Here is a 19,902-nt window from a genome sequence, read left to right as displayed (position 1 = left end):
GGTGGACGCTTCTGAGGTGGGTGTGGGTGCGGTCTTGTCTCAGGGTCCCTCTCCTGCCAAATGGCAACCGTGTGCCTTTTTCTCGAAGAAACTCTCCTCCGCAGAGAGAAATTACGATGTGGGAGATAGGGAGTTGTTGGCCATCAAGTTAGATTTTGAGGAATGGATCTATTGGCTAGAGGGAGCCAGACACCCTATTACCGTGTTTACCTACCATAAGAATCTGGCCTACTTGGAGTCAGCCAAGCGTCTGAACCCGAGACAGGCCAGATGGTCTTTGTTCTTTTCAAGGTTTAATTTTGTTGTCACGTTCCGCCCTGGGGTTAAGAATGTGAAGGCGGATGCCCTGTCACGTTGTTCTCCGGGAGGTGGGAATTTTGAAGACCCGGGTCCCATTTTGGCTGAAGGTGTGGTGGTCTCTGCTCTTTATCCTGAATTGGAGGCAGAGGTTCAGGTAGCCCAGGCAGAGGCCCAGGCATCTCCTGGGAGGTTGTTTGTGCCTCTCACTTTAAGACACAAGGTTTTTAAGGAGCACCACAATACTGTCCTTGCTGGGCACTCGGCGGCTAGAGCCACAGTGGATTTCATCGCTCGGAGATTCTGGTCGCCGGCGCTTCGTAAGTCGGTTGAGGGTTTTGTGGCAGCCTGCGAGACCTGTGCTCATGCCAAAGTCCCTCATTCACGGCCATCAGGTCCTCTCCTTCCGTTACCCATTCCTTCCCGTCCTTGGACACATCTGTCCATGGACTTCATTACAGACCTGCCTCGTTCCTCGGGGAAGATTGTGATTCTGGTGGTGGTGGACCGTTTTAGCAAAATGGTGCATTTCATTCCATTTCCTGGCTTGCCCAATGCTAAGATGCCGGCGCAGGCATTTATTGATCACATTGTCAAATTGCATGGTATTCCTTCAGACATAGTCTCTGATAGGGGCACGCAGTTTGTTTCCAGATTCTGGAAGGCTTTCTGTTCTCGCTTGCGGGTTCGGTTGTCATTCTCTTCTGCTTTCCACCCGCAGTCGAATGGCCAGACGGAGCGCGTCAATCAGAATCTGGAGACATATCTGCGCTGTTTTATGGCGGAGAATCAGGAGGATTGGTGTTCTTTTTTGTCCCTTACTGAGTTTGCTTTAAATAACCGTCGTCAGGAGTCCTCTGATAAGTCACCATTTTTTGGTGCATATGGGTTTCATCCGCAGTTTGGGACATTCTCTGGAGAGGGGTCTTCTGGTTTACCTGATGAGGACAGATTCTCCTCGTCTTTGTCATCTATTTGGCAAAAGATTCAGGATAATCTAAAGAGCATGAGTGAGAGATATAAGCGTGTGGCGGATAAGAGACGTGTGCCTGATCTGGACCTGAATGTTGGTGATCTGGTGTGGTTGTCTAATAAGAATATCAAATTGAAGGTTCCCTTCTGGAAGTTGGGTCCTAAGTTTATTGGGCCTTACAAAATCTTGTCCGTCATCAATCCTGTTGCCTACCGTCTTGATCTTCCTCAGACTTGGAAGATCCATAATGTTTTTCATAAGTCCTTATTAAAACCTTATGTCCAACCCATTGTACCCTCGTCTTTGCCTCCTTCTCCGATTGTGGTTGATGGTAATCTTGAATTTCAGGTCTCTAGGATTGTGGATTCTCGTGTTGTCCGGGGTTCTCTCCAGTACCTCGTTTATTGGGAGGGTTATGGTCCTGAGGAGAGGATGTGGGTCCCAGTGACGGACATTAAGGCCACTCGTCTCATCAGGGCTTTCCATAGGTCCCATCCTGAGAAGGTGGGCTCTGAGTGTCCGGAGTCCACTCGTAGAAGGAGGGGTACTGTCACCACAAGACATCTGAGAAGCTCTGACAGATGTTCTTCAGAACCTCCTGCTTGAGGTTATTTTGTTTTGCTTTTGTTTTGTCATCTCGTTAGCCTCTCTCAGCTGTCATGTAGTTGCACTGATTGCATCCCTTTAAATCCCTTCCCATACTGCATCACTTTGCGGTTTATACAACTTCCTGGAGTGTGTACATGCTGGATGCTACAACTGATCCTTCTACAGATAAGTCTGTTCATTGATTTGTGGTTTCCTGTTTGCTTGATCCTAGGTGACCCTGACTCCCTCCGTATTAAGTGTAGGGAGCCGGTGGTCGTGTCCCCTCACTATTATAGGCTGATCAGGTGTCATACAGTCGAGGCACGCAATTTTCTATCATAGAGATCTTTGCATGGGCTGAGAAGACAGGGAGAGTGTCATGGAACCATGAACCAGACGTACAACAGAGATAAGTGGAAAATAAGAAGGTTTTATTGAAGAGCAAGCCGTAAGCAAAGTCCGAACGGATGGCTAAACCGAAGCAGGGTCTTGCGGAGACAGAGGTCAGGAACCAGAAGGGTAGTCAGACGAAGCCAGGAACAGGAACCAACGGGGTAGTCAGACGAAGCCGGAATCAGGAACCAACGGGGTAGTCAGACGAAGCCGGAATCAGGAACCAACGGGGTAGTCAGACGAGGCCAGGATCAGGAACCAGAAGCAGCAGCAGTCTTGGAAGCATGTGAACACAGGAGGACCAAGCAAGGAACTGAAGCCACAGACCTCCTATATATATGAGCTAGGCATCCAGCTCCTCCCAGTGGGAAGGAGGAGCCGCAGGGTGGGAGGCTACAAGAAAACCCAGAAACCAAGATGGCCGCCAGCACATGTCAAACGAAGGGAACAGCAAGGAGGTAAGACCATGACAGTACCTCCCCCTCAAGGGCCCCTCCTCCGCGGAGTAAGGAACGGTTTCTGAGGGAAGCGTGCGTGGAAGGCTCGGAGCAAGACAGGAGCATGGACATCTGCGGAGGGAACCCAGGAACGCTCCTCTGGACCATAACCACGCCAATGGACCAAAAACTGCACCCGGCCGCGGACCAGGCGTGAGTCCAGGATATTGCTCACCTCATACTCCTCATGATTTCCCACTTGGACCGGACGAGGCCGAGGAATCGAGGAAGTGAAACGATTACACACCAGTGGCTTCAACAGGGAGACATGAAACACGTTGGAGATCCGCATGCCAGGAGGAAGCGCAAGGGCATAGGCTACCGGGTTTACCCTGCGAAGCACTCGGAAGGGACCAACAAAGCGAGGCGCCAGCTTGGGAGTGGGCACTCGAAGGTTGAGGTTGCGGGTGGACAACCATACGCGGTCTCCGACCTGGTAGGAAGGAGCGGGCGCTCGTCTGCGATCAGCCTGGAGTTTCTGGCGCTGCGCAGAGACCTCAAGGGACCTCTGGATCTGTACCCAAGAAGCACGTAGGACGGAAAGGTGATCCTCCACAGCCGGAATATCCTGGGGAGAGAATACCTCCGGTAACACGGCAGGTTGGAACCCATAATTGGCCATGAAGGGAGACGTCCCAGAGGAAGAGTTCACCGCCGTGTTCCTGGCAAACTCAGCCCAAGGCAGGAGGTCAACCCAATTGTCTTGGTGATCGGAGACATAGCAACGAAGGAATTGCTCCAAGGCCTGATTGGATCGTTCTGCGGCCCCATTGGACTGAGGGTGGTAGGCCGAGGAGAAAGAGAGATGAATCCCCAACTGGGAGCAAAAGGCGCGCCAGAACCTGGACACAAACTGACTCCCCCGATCCGACACAATCTCCTTGGGCAAACCGTGCAACCGGAAGACCTCCCTGGCAAAAATCGAGGCCAACTCTTGTGCAGAGGGTAACTTCTTGAGAGGAACACAGTGGCACATTTTGGAAAACCGATCCACAATCATGAGAATGACCGTATGGCCTCGGGATGCAGGGAGGTCCACAATGAAATCCATCCCCAGGTGTGACCATGGACGCTCCCCGGTGGCTATGGGTTGCAAAAGGCCCAACGGAAGGTGCCGAGGGGACTTACTCTGGGCACAAACGGAGCATGCCGCTACATATGCGGCGATGTCGGAACGTAGAGAAGGCCACCAGAACAGACGTGAAACCGCCCAGGACAGCTGATTCTTTCCAGGGTGCCCCGCGGCCTTGGAGTTATGGTAGGTTCGCAACAACCGAGTGCGCAACTCCTCAGGCACAAAACATCTGCCGTTGGGTCTCCCAGAGGGAGCACCAGATTGAGCCGCCAAAATCTGCTCACCCAGAGGAGAAGTCAGGCTGGTGCGAATAGCGGCCAGGATCTGATTCGGGGGTATGACCGTAGTCGGAATCGACTCCTCCCCGGACAGCTCGGAGTACTGCCGTGATAAGGCATCCGCTCTGATGTTCTTGGAGCCGGGTAGGTAGGAGACCACGTAATTAAAACGTGACAAGAACAGAGCCCATCTGGCCTGACGTGGTGTCAACCTCTTGGCCTCAGAGAGGTAGGTCAGATTCTTGTGGTCCGTCAGGATGAGAACCGGAACCACCGAGCCCTCGAGCAAGTGCCTCCATTCTTTAAGGGCCTGCACGATGGCCAATAACTCCCTGTCACCAATCTGATAGTTGCACTCCGCGGAAGACAGTTTCCGGGAGTAAAACCCACAAGGAAGCAGAGGACCCTCTGGTGTTCTACGCTGAGACAGGAGGGCGCCTACTCCCGTCTCAGACGCGTCCACCTCGAGGACAAAAGGCAACCCAGGGTTGGGATGCGACAGAATCGGAGCCGACACAAAGGCGGACTTTAGAGCCTCAAAAGCTCGGATGGCCTCGAGCGGCCAGACCTGAGGATTACTGCCCTTCCTGGTCAGATCCGTGAGAGGCTTGGCTAGCATGGAAAAGTCCCTGATGAACTTCCGATAATAATTGGCGAAGCCCAAAAAGCGCTGCAGGGCACGAAGCCCACTGGGCTGGGGCCACTGTAAGACAGCCGAAACCTTCTCAGGATCCATGGAGAACCCCTCAGCGGAAATGATGTAACCTAAGAAGGTTACCTGGGATCGGTGAAATTCGCATTTCTCAAGCTTACCGAACAGCTTGTTCTCTCGTAAGCGTTGCAACACTCGTTTGACATCCAGAATGTGGGCCTCCATGGATGCAGAATATACCAAGATGTCATCCAAATAGACCACCACACACTGCTGCAACAGGTCACGGAAAACATCGTTGATGAATTCCTGGAAGACTGCGGGCGCATTGCACAACCCAAAGGGCATAACCAAGGATTCATAATGACCGGTCCTGGTGTTAAACGCGGTCTTCCACTCATCGCCCGCCTTGATCCTTACCAGGTTATATGCCGCCCTCAGGTCGAGTTTGGTAAAGACCGTGGCCCCTTTGAGGCGATCGAACAGCTCGGAAATCAAGGGTATCGGGTAAGCGTTCTTGATCGTGATGCGATTGAGACCCCTGTAATCGATGCAAGGCCTCAACTCGCCGCCCTTCTTTTTCACAAAGAAAAATCCAGCCCCTGCCGGGGACGAGGATTTGCGAATGTGTCCGCGTGAAAGCGCCTCCCTCACGTACTCCTCCATGGCCTCATTCTCCGCTACCGACAGTGGATAGACTTTGCCACGAGGAGGAACGGCACCGGATTGTAACTCTATGGCACAATCGTATGGGCGGTGCGGAGGTAGGGCAACCGCGCGCACCTTATCGAATACATCCCGGTACTCTTCGTATTCAGGAGGCAACAGAGAGTCCGAGGAAGTACACAGCAACTTGACAGGCCCATGGATGCAACTAGCCCCACACTGCGGTGACCACGAGAGGATCTCGACCGATCTCCAATCGAAAGTCGGATTATGCTTCTGGAGCCAGGGGTACCCCAAGACCACCGAGTAGTGTGGAGACGAAATAACCTGGAGACAGACCGACTCTCTGTGAACGGCACCAATGGCTATCCCCACTGGAAGGGTCTCATGAGTCACGTGTGGCGGCAGAAGGGGTCTGCCGTCTATCGCCTCAAGAGCCAGTGGGGAACCTCGAGGCTGCAGAGGAATGGAATTGGCGGCAACGAACACTCTATCAATGAACAAACCACCAAGATGGCCGCCAGCACATGTCAAACGAAGGGAACAGCAAGGAGGTAAGACCATGACAATGAGTTTCAGGGCTTAAATAGGGGTCACCCTTTTGTTCCTTAGTTTCGGATCAAGCCAGTCAGATCCTTATTTGTAACTTCTTGTTTTCTGTTACACCATCTGTGACACCGACTACCTGAAGGTAAAGGGTCAGATTTTGGCAAAACTGGAGGTAAATGTGTTGGTCCCGGCCCAGCGGGTACATCAGTGGGGGTTTAAACCGGCTGAGCCCGCGAGACCCCAGTATTATGACTTACTCCACCTTTTGCATAAGTGGCTACAGCCTGATGTGCTGAGTCCCACAGCTATGCTGGATAAACTATTGGCTGACATATTCTGGAGGGCGCTGCCACCCCCTCTCCAGCGCTGGATCGGCCAGGTGTCTCCTGGAAATGCCCTGGAAATGGTGGACCTGGTGGAATGCTATGAAGCCACTAAGAATCTTAAGGGGCGTTCTATCGCGAGAGGGCAGGTAAACCCCAGAACTCCCCACCCCAGGCCCAACGGTATGAGCCAGTGAAACCCACCTGGGAGGTTCCCAATATGGGCCAGACCCAGGTAATCTGCTGGCAGTTTCAGGAACCTGGCCATATAAGGGCTGAGTGTCCCCATCAGGTTGAGCCCATGGACACTAATTGTGGTTACCATCAGTCACTGTATGCTATGAAACTGTGTGCCACAGGTACCCCAGAGGCTCTAGACCATTTGTGCCAGGTGAAAGTGGGAGACACTGAAGCTGAGGACTCAGGGAGCTTCGTGACCCTAGAAAGGGCTACCCTAGTGCGGTCATTTGAGTATACTGGCCGGAAATTTGGGACGATGTGCATTCACGGAGACTTAAAAGACTACCACACAGCGCTGGTGACTAACCACGGTAGTCGGCAGGTTAGCCCAGGAGATTGGCCTTATTCAGGAGGACAACAAGAACCTAAGGAACCTGAGGCCGAAAGGGCCAGCAGTAGGGGTGACTGCCACCTTGGTGGAAGAGGGGGAGACAACCCTGCGTAGGGTAATGGTGGGAGATGTGGGGAAATTGCCATCGGGACCTGAGTCGGCAGACCTCAATGTCTCCGGGGAGAATTTCGATACAGACCAAAGCCGAGACCCAACCCTATCCAGGGTTTGGGAGAATGTGGTAATAGTTTATGGGGTACCCCAACAACCTGGAGCCGAGTTGATGTTTCCCTGTTTTGTGGTCACCCAGAATATGCTATATCGGGTAAACCAGCTGCGGGGTAAACCCATTGAACAGTTGGTGGTGACCAAGGCTTATCGAAAACTCGTGTTAGAGTTAGCCCACCAAGATGTTCTCGGGTTCATCTGGGACTGCAGAAGACAGAGGACCGGATACTACAATGGTTTTACTGGCCCAGTGTGTTTAGAGAGGTGGATGACTTTTGTAAGTCTTGCCCAACCTGCCAAACAGCACCTGTTCCGTAGTCCCTTAGTGACCCTCCCGATTATCGAGACTCCATTTGAAAGAATCGCTATGGATCTCATAGGCCCAGTACCGAGGTCCACTAGAGGGCACCAACATATCTTGGTAGTCCTAGACTACGCCACTGGGTACCCGGAGGCGGTGCCACTGCGACATACATCGGCCAAACTCATAGCATAGCCGAACTCATAGCAAAGGAGTTAATGAAGATTTTCTCCAGAGTGGGGCTACCTAAAGAGGTTCTGACTGACCAAGGGACTCCTTTTATGTCAAAGGTCATGCGGGAACTCTGTAAGTTGCTGAATATCAAGCAGATATGGACGTCCGTCTATCACCCGCAAACTGACGCCTGGTAGAAAGGTTTAATAAAACGTTTAAAAACCATGTTAAAATGAGTAGTGTCTAAGGATGGGAAGGACTGGGACCTCCTTCTGCCCTATCTTATGTTTGCAGTGCGAGAAGTGCCCCAGGCCTCTACTGGGTTCTCGCACTTCAAACTTCTATATGGCAGACATCCACGTGGTCTGTTGGATTTAGCCAAAGAGGCGTGGGAGCAACAACCCACACCATATAAAAGCATTATTAAATATGTTACCCAGATGCAGGAACGTATGGAAACCGTGTTGCTGCTGGTAAAGGAACATATGGAGGCAGCTCAGCAAGCTCAAAGTTGGGTGTGTAATCGGCAGGCTCGGGTCCGGATCTTTAACCTGGGAGATCGGGTATTGGTTCTGGTACCGACAGTGGACAGTAAGTTACTGGCTAGGTGGCAGGGACCCTATGAGGTACTCAAAAAGGTTGGAGAAGTAAACTACAAGGTACACCAGCCGGGACGGTGGAAGGCGGAGCAGGTGTATCATGTGAATTTGCTCAAACCTTGGAAAGATAGTGAGACCAGTACTGACGATAGCCCGCGGCCGAGTTTTCTAGGAGGAGAGGTTCTGGCCCCTCAGTCTGATGTAAGGGAAGCGGTTGCCACAGTGCTGACAGCCTCTACTCTAGACAGACTCAGGAGGCCAGGGAGTTCATCAGCAGAAATACGGACGTGTTCTCAGACCTCCCTGGACGCACTTCCATAATCCAGCATGACATTGTCACTGAGCCTCAGGCTAAAATCCAGTTAAAACCATACCGGGTACCTGAGACTCAGCGACAAGCCATCTCGGTAGAAGTACAGCTAATGCTGCAACTAGACATAATTGAGGAGTCCAAAAGTGAGTGGGCCAGTCGATGCGTATCCCATGCCCCGGGTAGACGAGCTGATTGAGAGGTTAGGACAAGCCCGGTATTGTTCTATTTTGGACCTTACCCTTAACGGAGGCTGCCAAAGAGAAAACAGCCTTTATCACACCGGAGGGGCTATACCAGTATAAGGTGTTACCATTTGGTCTGCACGCCACTTTCCAAAGGCTAATGGACATTTTGCTGCAACCACATCGTCGGTACGCTTCGGCTTACCTGGACGATATTGTTATCCACAGTACCGACTGGGAAAGCCACCTGCCCAAAATGCAGGCTGTAGTAGACTCCCTTCGAAAAGCTGGACTAAACACTAACCCCAAAAAATGAAAATAAGCCATTGACATTCAAACACGAATATAGACACTACAACATGCAGCTCATGAGGCGACATCACCAGTGGGAAAATATAACTGATATCACGTCTGATATGGCAGGTAACAGAAGTGTGGTGCAGTGGGTAGGAAAGAGGAGTACCCTTTCACTAGGGAGAGGGAGGACCCCTAACTCACCTAGCACTGGTACCTGGCTGCCCTGACATCCCTAGATGGGCTGCTAACCCGTACACCGATCACGTGCCTTGTCCCTGGCTTAACCTGAAATAAGCCCTAGGTTGTAAGTAGGGCAGTGGGAGCACTAGTCCTCACCACTGACACCTAGGGTATCAACAGGGAAAGGACAAACAACATAAACACCAGAAACATTTCCAGAAGGGGGACAACCAACAGGAGAGAACCGGAGATCCGACAGCACCAGTTCCAACAGCTCCAACTCCACCAGTGGTCAGAATAAAAGATCTGAAAAGAAGGTCTATATCTGGCACCCAGGGAAGCAGAAAGGGACAATATACAGTAGCTGGGAGTGGCTGACAGAGAACAGCTGAAAGGAAAAGCTACAGATTCCTAAATGGGACAAAAAGGATAGCAAACCTAAGCAGGAAAACCTGGACCGGAATCCATTCCCACCACTAGGTGTCACGACTATGGTCATGAGCGTGACTCTTAGAGCCGCATGCTGTTGCCAGCGGCCAGGTTTGGTTCTTTACCACAGGTGAGGGCTGTTAGTTGGTAGCCTCACGTGCGGTTACAGCTGCCAACGTGGTGTTTTTGGCAGTGTAGCAGCCTGAGCTTGTTGCTAGGCGGCTCACTGTCAATGCATGCGGTTGCCTCGCGCAACGTGTGTTTATATGTGTGCACATTCCCTGTTTAGTGTGCACAGGGTTTGAGTTGTATGCACTTCCCCTTTAAGTTGATGTCTTCCCTTCCCTGGTGTTGGAAGGGTTAACTTCCTTCCTAAGGTGTGTCTGGTAGGTGTAGTGGGTGTGACCTCAGGCTTCCTGATATGTTGGTGTGGTGGAGCCTGAAGGTCAGTTTGATTTTTGTTGTCAGCTTGGTGTGGAGCTCTGCTCCTGGGCTGCTTGTGATTACGTCTGTGTGAGTCAACCTTATTTAATATTCTGTTTCCTTTGCTGTGTCTGTTGTCCCCTCCGGTGTGTTTCTGTCATTCCTCCCCCCACCTGGTGTATGTAGTTATGGTGTGGGTTTTGTTTGGAGGTTTGATTGTGGTGTGTGACAGCTGCGGAAGGGGCGTGCTTTCCCGGAGGGGTTAAGCGAAGGCAAGACTGTGGGTTTCCCAGCCTGGAGCCTCCGTCCATCTCGGCTGTGGCAGGTAAGTGTTGATAGCATTGTTATGTTGCTGTGGGACTTACCTGCCGTACTGCTTCACCCATAGCCTTACATCCTGTCTGCTACTGGGCCTCTGGAGATGCCTTTCATCCGTGTCGTGGATGCACAGGTAGTCTCTGTCCTGTCATCAGGCCTAGGGCGTAGCAGGGATAGCAGGGTCCTAGGTTGGTGAGCATGAGCCCCTTTACCTTCTGAGGCGGCTCATGCGCTAGGAGTCTAGGGAGAGCTCAGGGTTACATTAGGAGGTGACCTGCTCCCTGTTCCTTGCTATCTGGCGTTGCAGCCTCAGCTATTGCACGGTGGGGGGTTTTCCCCACTCCCCACCGTGACACTAGGTCATAGAGTGATCTCTTGAAACCGAGTAACTACCCGCTGGGACCTTCTGACCCCAGGCACAACAGGTTCAGCGATAGGTTGTGACATCCTCATTTGGACCAGCATTTGGAACAAAATAGTCCTGCATCTCACAGTCTTCTTTGTAGCAGCCAAGCCACTTTCACAAGCAGTATAGTGTTCTTGTCATCCTTAACGTCATTTACTTTTTCTCTTGCTCAGACTTCTCCTCCTTTTCCTCCACTTCACCATCAGTCATCCATAATGGAATTTATGGCCAAGAAACAACTATTCTTGCCAAGCAATATGCTTGTCTACAAGCTGAACTCCCTCCTGGCCAAGTTGCATGTGGAGCAATTGCTGCAGTACCACTTAATGAATTCAACTGCCTTCAGAAACTGATTGATTGCGCTTAACCTAAATGGAAGATACCAGGAAAATTATTTCTCAAAACTGTCCCTGGCTTGTACTCTCACATGGCAAAGAACGTGGGGAGCGCCTTGAAATTGTCACTGTGTGGCAAAGGCAGGGACAGTATATTTCTTTCACGCCAAACTGGGTCAATGTTTTGCGACACTGAACCAAAGCAGTGAGGCCAGGTCCTATGACACCTCTGGCTGTTGACACCGTCAACCATGTTTTTACCCATAGCCACAAATTAGACTCACTGTGATGTTACTTACTTTCTGTCTTTGTGCTAAAGAGTACAGATGGGGAGAGACAGAGAAAGAGAGAAAAAAGAAAGACAAAAGAAAACAGGTATAAGACCTGTAAAAGTGACATACATCTAGTATCAGGCTCATTTGGAGCACTTTTGAATAGTTTCATATCAGTATAACATTTTCTGACTGGCTTATTAGAATTGTACCCGGAAATAATTTCAAGAAATTTATTCATCTATAATCCTAATAAAACTATATGGGTGTTAATCTATTATTGAGGTAAGATGAGCTGTAGGGTATATCAAGGTACATAAGTTGTAATTAGAATAAAAACAAAGTGATAATTAGATATGTCGGAATAAAAACTAAGTGATAATTAGATATGTCAGTAACAGATACGATTACCTTGTGGGTGGTTTCCAGGTAGCAATGTTTTTTCCATGTTGCAAAGAGCTGAATTAACAAAATGTGAAAAAATTAATAAAGATGTATTACAAATTGTTATTATTGTGGTATGTTCCCACCACTTGCTCCTCCAGATGGGCACAGGCACGCTTCACTCATCCACCTGGTCTTGTTCGGCATGCGGACCTGCTGCCCCTTCTCTACCAAACCCACAGCAGGCCCAGAGTCTCATCCTTCTGCCACCGGCTGCAGCCTACACTTCTCTGCCCAGCCTGCTGTCAATGACTATAGAGTGCGCACACTTCTTGGCTCTTAAAGATCCAGGACGCACGCAGCCTAATTATTCGTCAAACTATGACTGGCTTCCTCTGGGTATTTAACTCACCTTTTCTTGTGGAAGTGTGCGTGAGCAATTGGTGTATCTAGTGTGCTAGTCCCTGCAAAAGTATTGGATTCCATTTGTCTGCCTATGTGCCGTCCTCTGCCTGACCTGACCTCTGCTTCATTAACATATTGACCCTTTGCTGCCTGCCCGGATCAGGGACCTGTTTTACGGATTCACACGAGCTTTGCCTGACCTGACTTTGTCTTGTTACTGACTACAAGCTTTGCCTAACCCCTCAGTACCCTGCGCTGGTGTCTATAACTCCAGTGGGTCAGCTGTTGACCACAGTAGGACTACTTCAAGAGGTGGCTCCCCTGCAGCAAAGTCCAAATCCCTGTATTGGGGCTAAATAGTGAATACAAGGTGACTGTTAGGATAACACTCTTAGGTTCATCCCCAAGTCAAACCGATAGGTTGACACAGTGGTTCCGCACCTAATGATCGTTACAATTTGCTTAGACCTTGGATTCCGCTGACCCATCCTGGATGAGCCTACCTGAAGTATTCCAATAAATGGATTGCCAGCATCATTGCCAGGAGCAACTACTATCTTAAATGCATTACTTTTACATCTTTGCCCTGCCTGAGTGCCCTGGTCACAGTTAATGTGGTACTGCAACCTCAAGCTGCAGCATTTGCACTGACACCTCCGCCAGTCTTTGTTTTCAGCAGTTTAGGTTTACGCCTGTTTCTTTCTCTTCACTTTGAAGGGGACCCTAAGTTATGCTGAGGATTCATCAGTCAGTGAACAATGCACTTCAAGTTTCGTCTACATCAGTTCCTTGCTGACTGGGCTACGGTAGCCTTCCTGGTCTGATTCTACATCTGCCACTTCTTCCCTTCTACATCTACACCAGGGAAACTTTACAGTTAGCCAATACATCATACAATTCCGCACTCTGGCTTCTAAACTGGCCTTAAACAGGTCCTGTTGAGGTCCTGCTAGCAGCTTTCTGGGAGGGTCTCTCTGGGTGAATTAAAGATAAACTAGTGGATCATGATTTACCTGTAACACTGGATGACCTGATTTTCCATGCTACCCTCTTTGACCTCCGATACCAGGAATGTACCAAGAAGCTAGCAAGTGAGAGGAATGCTCAAAGACTGGAACCATCCTTCCAGAGACCCTTAACTCCTCCACCTCCAGTACAGGAACCCTTGCAGGTGGACCAGGTGAGGCTGTATAAAGAGGAGCATCAGCACAGGTGCACTAATGAACAGTGTATTTATTGTGGAGTCAAGGGACATTGGCTCCACAATACACGTATGTTCGTACCTGTTCTCTGAAGATGGAAAGCTCCAGAGTCTAGGCTGGTTAGAAATGGCAACCCTGGGTTAAATTCAGCTTTCTTCAAAACTAACTCTACCCATGTTGCTGTTCTGAGTTGATTCTTGGTGTACCCTACAGGCCTCAATAGACTCTGGCTCGGCAGGAAACTTCCTACATCAGGCCTTAGTGAACAAGTACCACATATCTACCTGGCACCTAGAGAAGTCCTTATGGTGTCATATGTAAATGGGATAGTCCGTCCTAAAGCCATCCAGTACATCACCATGCCCTTGGGCCTTCAAGTGGGTTCACTCCACATGGAAAAGATTTCCTTTTTTGCGTCCTGCCCATGTCTACTAGTCCTCTTTCTCTGGGACTGCCCTGGCTCCATCCACACAGTCCTGTCCTGAACTGAAACTTGGGGAAACTACTACGTTGGGGTTCTGCCTGTTATTCCTGCTGCTTGGCACTGCCCATGCTCCACCTTTTCACAAGAATCTACAGGGTTTGCTTTCTTTCTGCTTATGCCAGTTACTAGTGATGAGCGAGCATGCTCAACCGAGTACCGTTTCGGCTCGAGCATCACTATACTCGGCACGTGGTGGTACTTGGCGGAATACCACGTGTGCTCGCTGCATTGCTCTATTGAAAGACCAAACAGTCCTCTTAAGGACTACAGCACGGGTGTCAAACACAAGGCCCGCGGGCCGAATCCGGCCCGCCAGACCTCGTCATGTGGCCCGCCTAGCCGCCGCCGGCCGCCAGCCTTCACCTTTTATTCTCGCTTTTTTTTTTTTTTTGACACAAGAAAGCCGCCTCTTCAGCGCATGCGCGGCAGCATACAAGCCAGAGAACGTCTGCCCTCTAGCGGCGCCGGCCGTTCTACACAGGAAACCTCCACTTTCAGGGGTGTGGAATTCCTATCGCCCGACGCCCGGGACATGCAGTTCCGGGTGCCGGGCAAGTAGTTTGAACAGTTGTTTAGCCCTGTGCGGGCAAGTAGCAGGGACATGTCGGTTGGGCAGTAATAGGAGCGGTCATATGCTAGCCGCGAGCTGACCGCTCCTACATCTATGTCAGCCTGCCCCTGCATCGTGCATATGAGTACCGTACATATCACTTCCTGCAGGCGGCCCCCACTCCTCCCGACTCCTGTATCGAAGTCTCAGCCCACCTGCCAGCACAGGAGCGCACAGTTAGTCAGCACACCGTCTCCAGATACTGAGTAATTGCAGGCCAAGATGGGAGAAGAGGAGTGAGAGACCCCACGGCCCCCTGCAGATGAGCGTTCCTCCCGGAGCCTGTCCACATCGCAGCTCCCGGCCTGACCTGCAAGCGCTGACTGGGGTCACATAGCATTATACTGATTTATGATGCTATGTAACCCTTACAGTTCTGGAATGCGTTGGATAACACTGACAGCATTATGTCAGTGTTATCCAACACATTCCAGAACTGTAAGGGTTACATAGCATCATAAATCAGTATAATGCTATGTGACCCCAGTCAGCGCTTGCAGGTCAGGCCGGGAGCTGCGATGTGGACAGGCTCCGGGAGGAACGCTCATCTGCAGGGGTGTCAGAAATAAAGGTTGTGCTGTCTGTCTTCTGAGCCTCTGGCCCTGCCTGCAATCTGCACTGCACGTGGCACTTGATAAACTATAATGTCTCCCTGTTGCCCCCATACAGTATAACGTCTCCTTGTGGCTGCCCCCATACAGTATAACGTCTCCTTGTGGCCCCCATACAGTATAACGTCACCTTGGGGCTGCCCCCGCACAGTATAACGTCACCCTGTGGCCCCTGCCCCCATACAGTATACAACAGTATACATCCTACAGATACAACCGGCCCTTTGAGGGTGACCAAACTGCTGATGCGGCCCCCGATGAATTTGAGTTTGACACCCCTGGACTACAGTGTGTGTTTGACAGCAGTGCAGCACCATTTTTTTTTTTACCAGGGATTAAATTCAGCAGTATCAGGGACAGGCGTCTTGAGGAAGGGACAGATAGTGCAGGGCTGGAAAATCGCTTTTTTAAGTACCCAAAAGCTTTTAAAAGACAGAAAGATTTGATATTAGCGAGATCTACAGTACACCATCAGAAAGCAGTGTGTTTAGCAGACATTATAAAAAGGGGCTTATTTACTAGAGTGTGTCTGCAAGTGAGATCTACAGTATGCCATCAGAAAGCAGTGTGTTCAGCAGACATTATAAAAAGGGGCTTATTCACTAGAGTGTGTCTGCAAGTTAGATCACGGTACGCCATCAGAAAGCAGTGTGTTTAGCAGACATTATAAAAAGGGTCTTATTCACTAGAGTGTGGCTTCTAGTGAGATATAAACCACGCCATCAGATACATTTTTCTGGGGAAATTAACCTAATTTGTGAAACATCTGTGTGTGCGTTCAATCCGCAACCATTATATTCAGTACTCCAGCAAAGAATTATTTATATTTTGGGCAAATTTAACTAGTTTTGGGCACATCTGTGTGTGTGCATTTAGGCTGCAACCATATATATAGTATTCCAGCAGAGAAGAATTATTTGTATTTGGGAAACATTTAACTACTTTTGGGCACATCTGTGTGTGCGTTCAATCCACAAACGTTATATACAGTATTCCAGCAGAGAATTATTTATATTTGGAACACATTTAACTACTTTTGGGCACATCTGTGTGTGCGTTTAGGCCGCAACCATATATACAGTATTCCAGCAGAGAATTATTTGTATTCGGGACAAATTTAACTAGTTTTGGGGACATCTGTGTGTGCGTTCAATCCACAAAAGTTATATACAGTATTCCAGCAGATAATTATTTGTATTCGGGACAAATTTAACTACTTTTGGGCACATCTGTTTGTGCAGTCAATCCACAAACGTTATATACAGGTCCTTCTAAAAAAATTAGCATATTGTGATAAAGTTCATTATTTTCTGTAATGTACTGATAAACATTAGACTTTCATATATTTTAGATTCATTACACACCAACTGAAGTAGTTCAAGCCTTTTATTGTTTTAATATTGATGATTTTGGCATACAGCTCATGAAAACACAAAATTCCTATCTAAAAAAATTAGCATATCATGAAAAGGTTCTCTAAACGAGCTATTAACCTAATCATCTGAATCAACTAATTAACTCTAAACACCTTCAAAAGATTCCTGAGGCTTTTAAAAACTCCCAGCCTGGTTCATTACTCAAAACCGCAATCATGGGTAAGACTGCCGACCTGACTGCTGTCCAGAAGGCCATCATTGACACCCTCAAGCAAGAGGGTAAGACACAGAAAGAAATTTCTGAACGAATAGGCTGTTCCCAGAGTGCTGTATCAAGGCACCTCAGTGGGAGGTCTGTGGGAAGGAAAAAGTGTGGCAGAAAACGAGAAGAGGTGACCGGACCCTGAGGAAGATTGTGGAGAAGGACCGATTCCAGACCTTGGGGGACCTGCGGAAGCAGTGGACTGAGTCTGGAGTAGAAACATCCAGAGCCACCGTGTACAGGCGTGTGCAGGAAATGGGCTACAGGTGCCGCATTCCCCAGGTCAAGCCACTTTTGAACCAGAAACAGCGGCAGAAGCGCCTGACCTGGGCTACAGAGAAGCAGCACTGGACTGTTGCTCAGTGGTCCAAAGTACTTTTTTCGGATGAAAGCAAATTTTGCATGTCATTCGGAAATCAAGGTGCCAGAGTCTGGAGGAAGACTGGGGAGAGGGAAATGCCAAAATGCCTGAAGTCCAGTGTCAAGTACCCACAGTCAGTGATGGTCTGGGGTGCCATGTCAGCTGCTGGTGTTGGTCCACTGTGTTTTATCAAGGGCAGGGTCAATGCAGCTAGCTATCAGGAGATTTTGGAGCACTTCATGCTTCCATCTGCTGAAAAGCTTTATGGAGATGAAGATTTCATTTTTCAGCACGACCTGGCATCTGCTCACAGTGCCAAAACCACTGGTAAATGGTTTACTGACCATGGTATTACTGTGCTCAATGGGCCTGCCAACTCTCCTGACCTGAACCCCATAGAGAATCTGTGGGATATTGGGAAGAGAAAGTGGAGAGACGCAAGACCCAACACTCTGGATGAGCTTAAGGCCGCTATCGAAGCATCCTGGGCCTCCATAACCCCTCAGCAGTGCCACAGGCTGATTGCCTCCATGCCACGCCGCATTGAAGCAGTCATTTCTGCAAAAGGATTCCCGACCAAGTATTGAGTGCATAACTGAACATAATTATTTGAAGGTTGACTTTTTTTGTATTAAAAACACTTTTCTTTTATTGGTCGGATGAAATATGCTAATTTTTTTAGATAGGAAATTTGGGTTTTCATGAGCTGTATGCCAAAATCATCAATATTAAAATATTAAAAGGCTTGAACTACTTCAGTTGGTGTGTAATGAATCTAAAATATATAAAAGTCTAATGTTTATCAGTACATTACAGAAAATAATGAACTTTATCACAATATGCTAATTTTTTGAGAAGGACCTGTACAGTATTCCAGCAGATAATTATTTGTATTTGGGACACATTTAACTACTTTTGGGCACATCTATGTGTGTGTTCAATCCACAAACGTTATATACAGTATTCCAGCAGAGAATACATTTTATTTGGGACAAATGTAACTACAAACCGGATTCCCAAAAAGTTGGGACACTAAACAAATTGTGAATAAAAACTGAATGCAATGATGTGGAGATGGCAAATGTCAATATTTTATTTGTAATAGAACGTAGATAACAGATCAAACGTTTAATCCGAGTAAATGTATCAGTTTAAAGGAAAATTACGTTGATTCAAATTTTCACGGTGTCAACAAATCCCCAAAAAGTTGGGACAAGTAGCAATAAGAGGCTGGAAAAAGTAAATTTGAGCATAACGAAGAGTTGGAAGACCAATTAACACTAATTAGGTCAATTGGCAACATGATTGGGTATAAAAAGAGCTTCTCAGAGTGGCAGTGTCTCTCAGAAGCCAAGATGGGTAGAGGATCACCAATTCCCACAATGTTGCGCAGAAAGATAGTGGAGCGATATCAGAAAGATGTTACCCAGCGAAAAATTGCAAAGACTTTGCATCTATCATCATCAACTGTGCATAACATCATCCGAAGATTCAGAGAATCTGGAACAATCTCTGTGCGTAAGGGTCAAGGCCGTAAAACCATACTGGATGCCCGTGATCTCCGGGCCCTTAACGACACTGCACCACAAACAGGAATGCTACTGTAAAGGAAATCACAGAATGGGCTCAGGAATACTTCCAGAAACCATTGTCAGTGAACACAATCCACCGTGCCATCCGCCGTTGCCAGCTGAAATTCTACAGTGCAAAGAAGAAGCCATTTCTAAGCAAGATCCACAAGCTCAGGCGTTTTCACTGGGCCAGGGATCATTTAAAATGGAGTGTGGCAAAATGGAAGACTGTTCTGTGGTCAGATGAGTCACGATTCGAAGTTCTTTTTGGAAATCTGGGACGCCATATCATCTGGACCAAAGAGGACAAGGACAACCCAAATTGTTATCAACGCTCAGTTCAGAAGCCTGCATCTCTGATGGTATGGGGTTGCATGAGTGCGTGTGGCATGGGCAGCTTGCATGTCTGGAAAGGCACCATCAATGCAGAAAAATATATTCAGGTTCTAGAACAACATATGCTCCCATCCAGATGTCATCTCTTTCAGGGAAGACCCTGCATTTTTCAACAAGATAATGCCAGACCACATTCTGCATCAATCACAACATCATGGCTGTGTAGGAGAAGGATCCGGGTACTGAAATGGCCAGTCTGCAGTCCAGATCTTTCACCTATAGAGAACATTTGGCGCATCATAAAGAGGAAGGTGCAACAAAGAAGGCCCAAGACGATTGAACAGTTAGAGGACTGTATTAGACAAGAATGGGAGAGCATTCCTATTTCTAAACTTGAGAAACTGGTCGTCTGTTGAGTGTTGTAAGAAGAAGGGGAGATGCCACACAGTGGTGAAAATGGCCTTGTCCCAACTTTTTGGGTATTTGTTGACACCATGAAATTCTGATTCAACATATTTTTCCCTTAAAATTGTACATTTTCTCAGTTTAAACTTTTGTTCCGTGATTTATGTTCTATTCTGAATAAAATATTAGAAGTTGGCACCTCCACATCATTGCATTCAGTTTTTATTCACGATTTGTATAGTGTCCCAACTTTTTTGTAATCCGGTTTGTAGTTTTAGGCACATCTGTGTGTGCGTTTAGGCCGCAACCGTATATACAGTATTCCAGCAGAGAATTATTTGTATTTGGGACACATTTAACTACTTTTGGGTACATCTGTGTGTGCGTTCAATCCACAAACATTATATACAGTATTCCTGCAGAGAACACATTTTATTTGGGGCAAATAACTCACCTTCAGGCCCTCACTGTTGAGGAAGGGTTGAGACGCATGCATATATATATACATATATGCATGCAAACACGTGCATGCATGTATGATATATATGCATGCATTAATGGTCACTTTGGGGGAGG

Source organism: Bufo gargarizans, chromosome 3 (assembly GCF_014858855.1).
Source record: "Bufo gargarizans isolate SCDJY-AF-19 chromosome 3, ASM1485885v1, whole genome shotgun sequence".
Lineage (NCBI taxonomy): Eukaryota > Metazoa > Chordata > Amphibia > Anura > Bufonidae > Bufo > Bufo gargarizans.
This window is presented reverse-complemented; position numbering follows the sequence as displayed.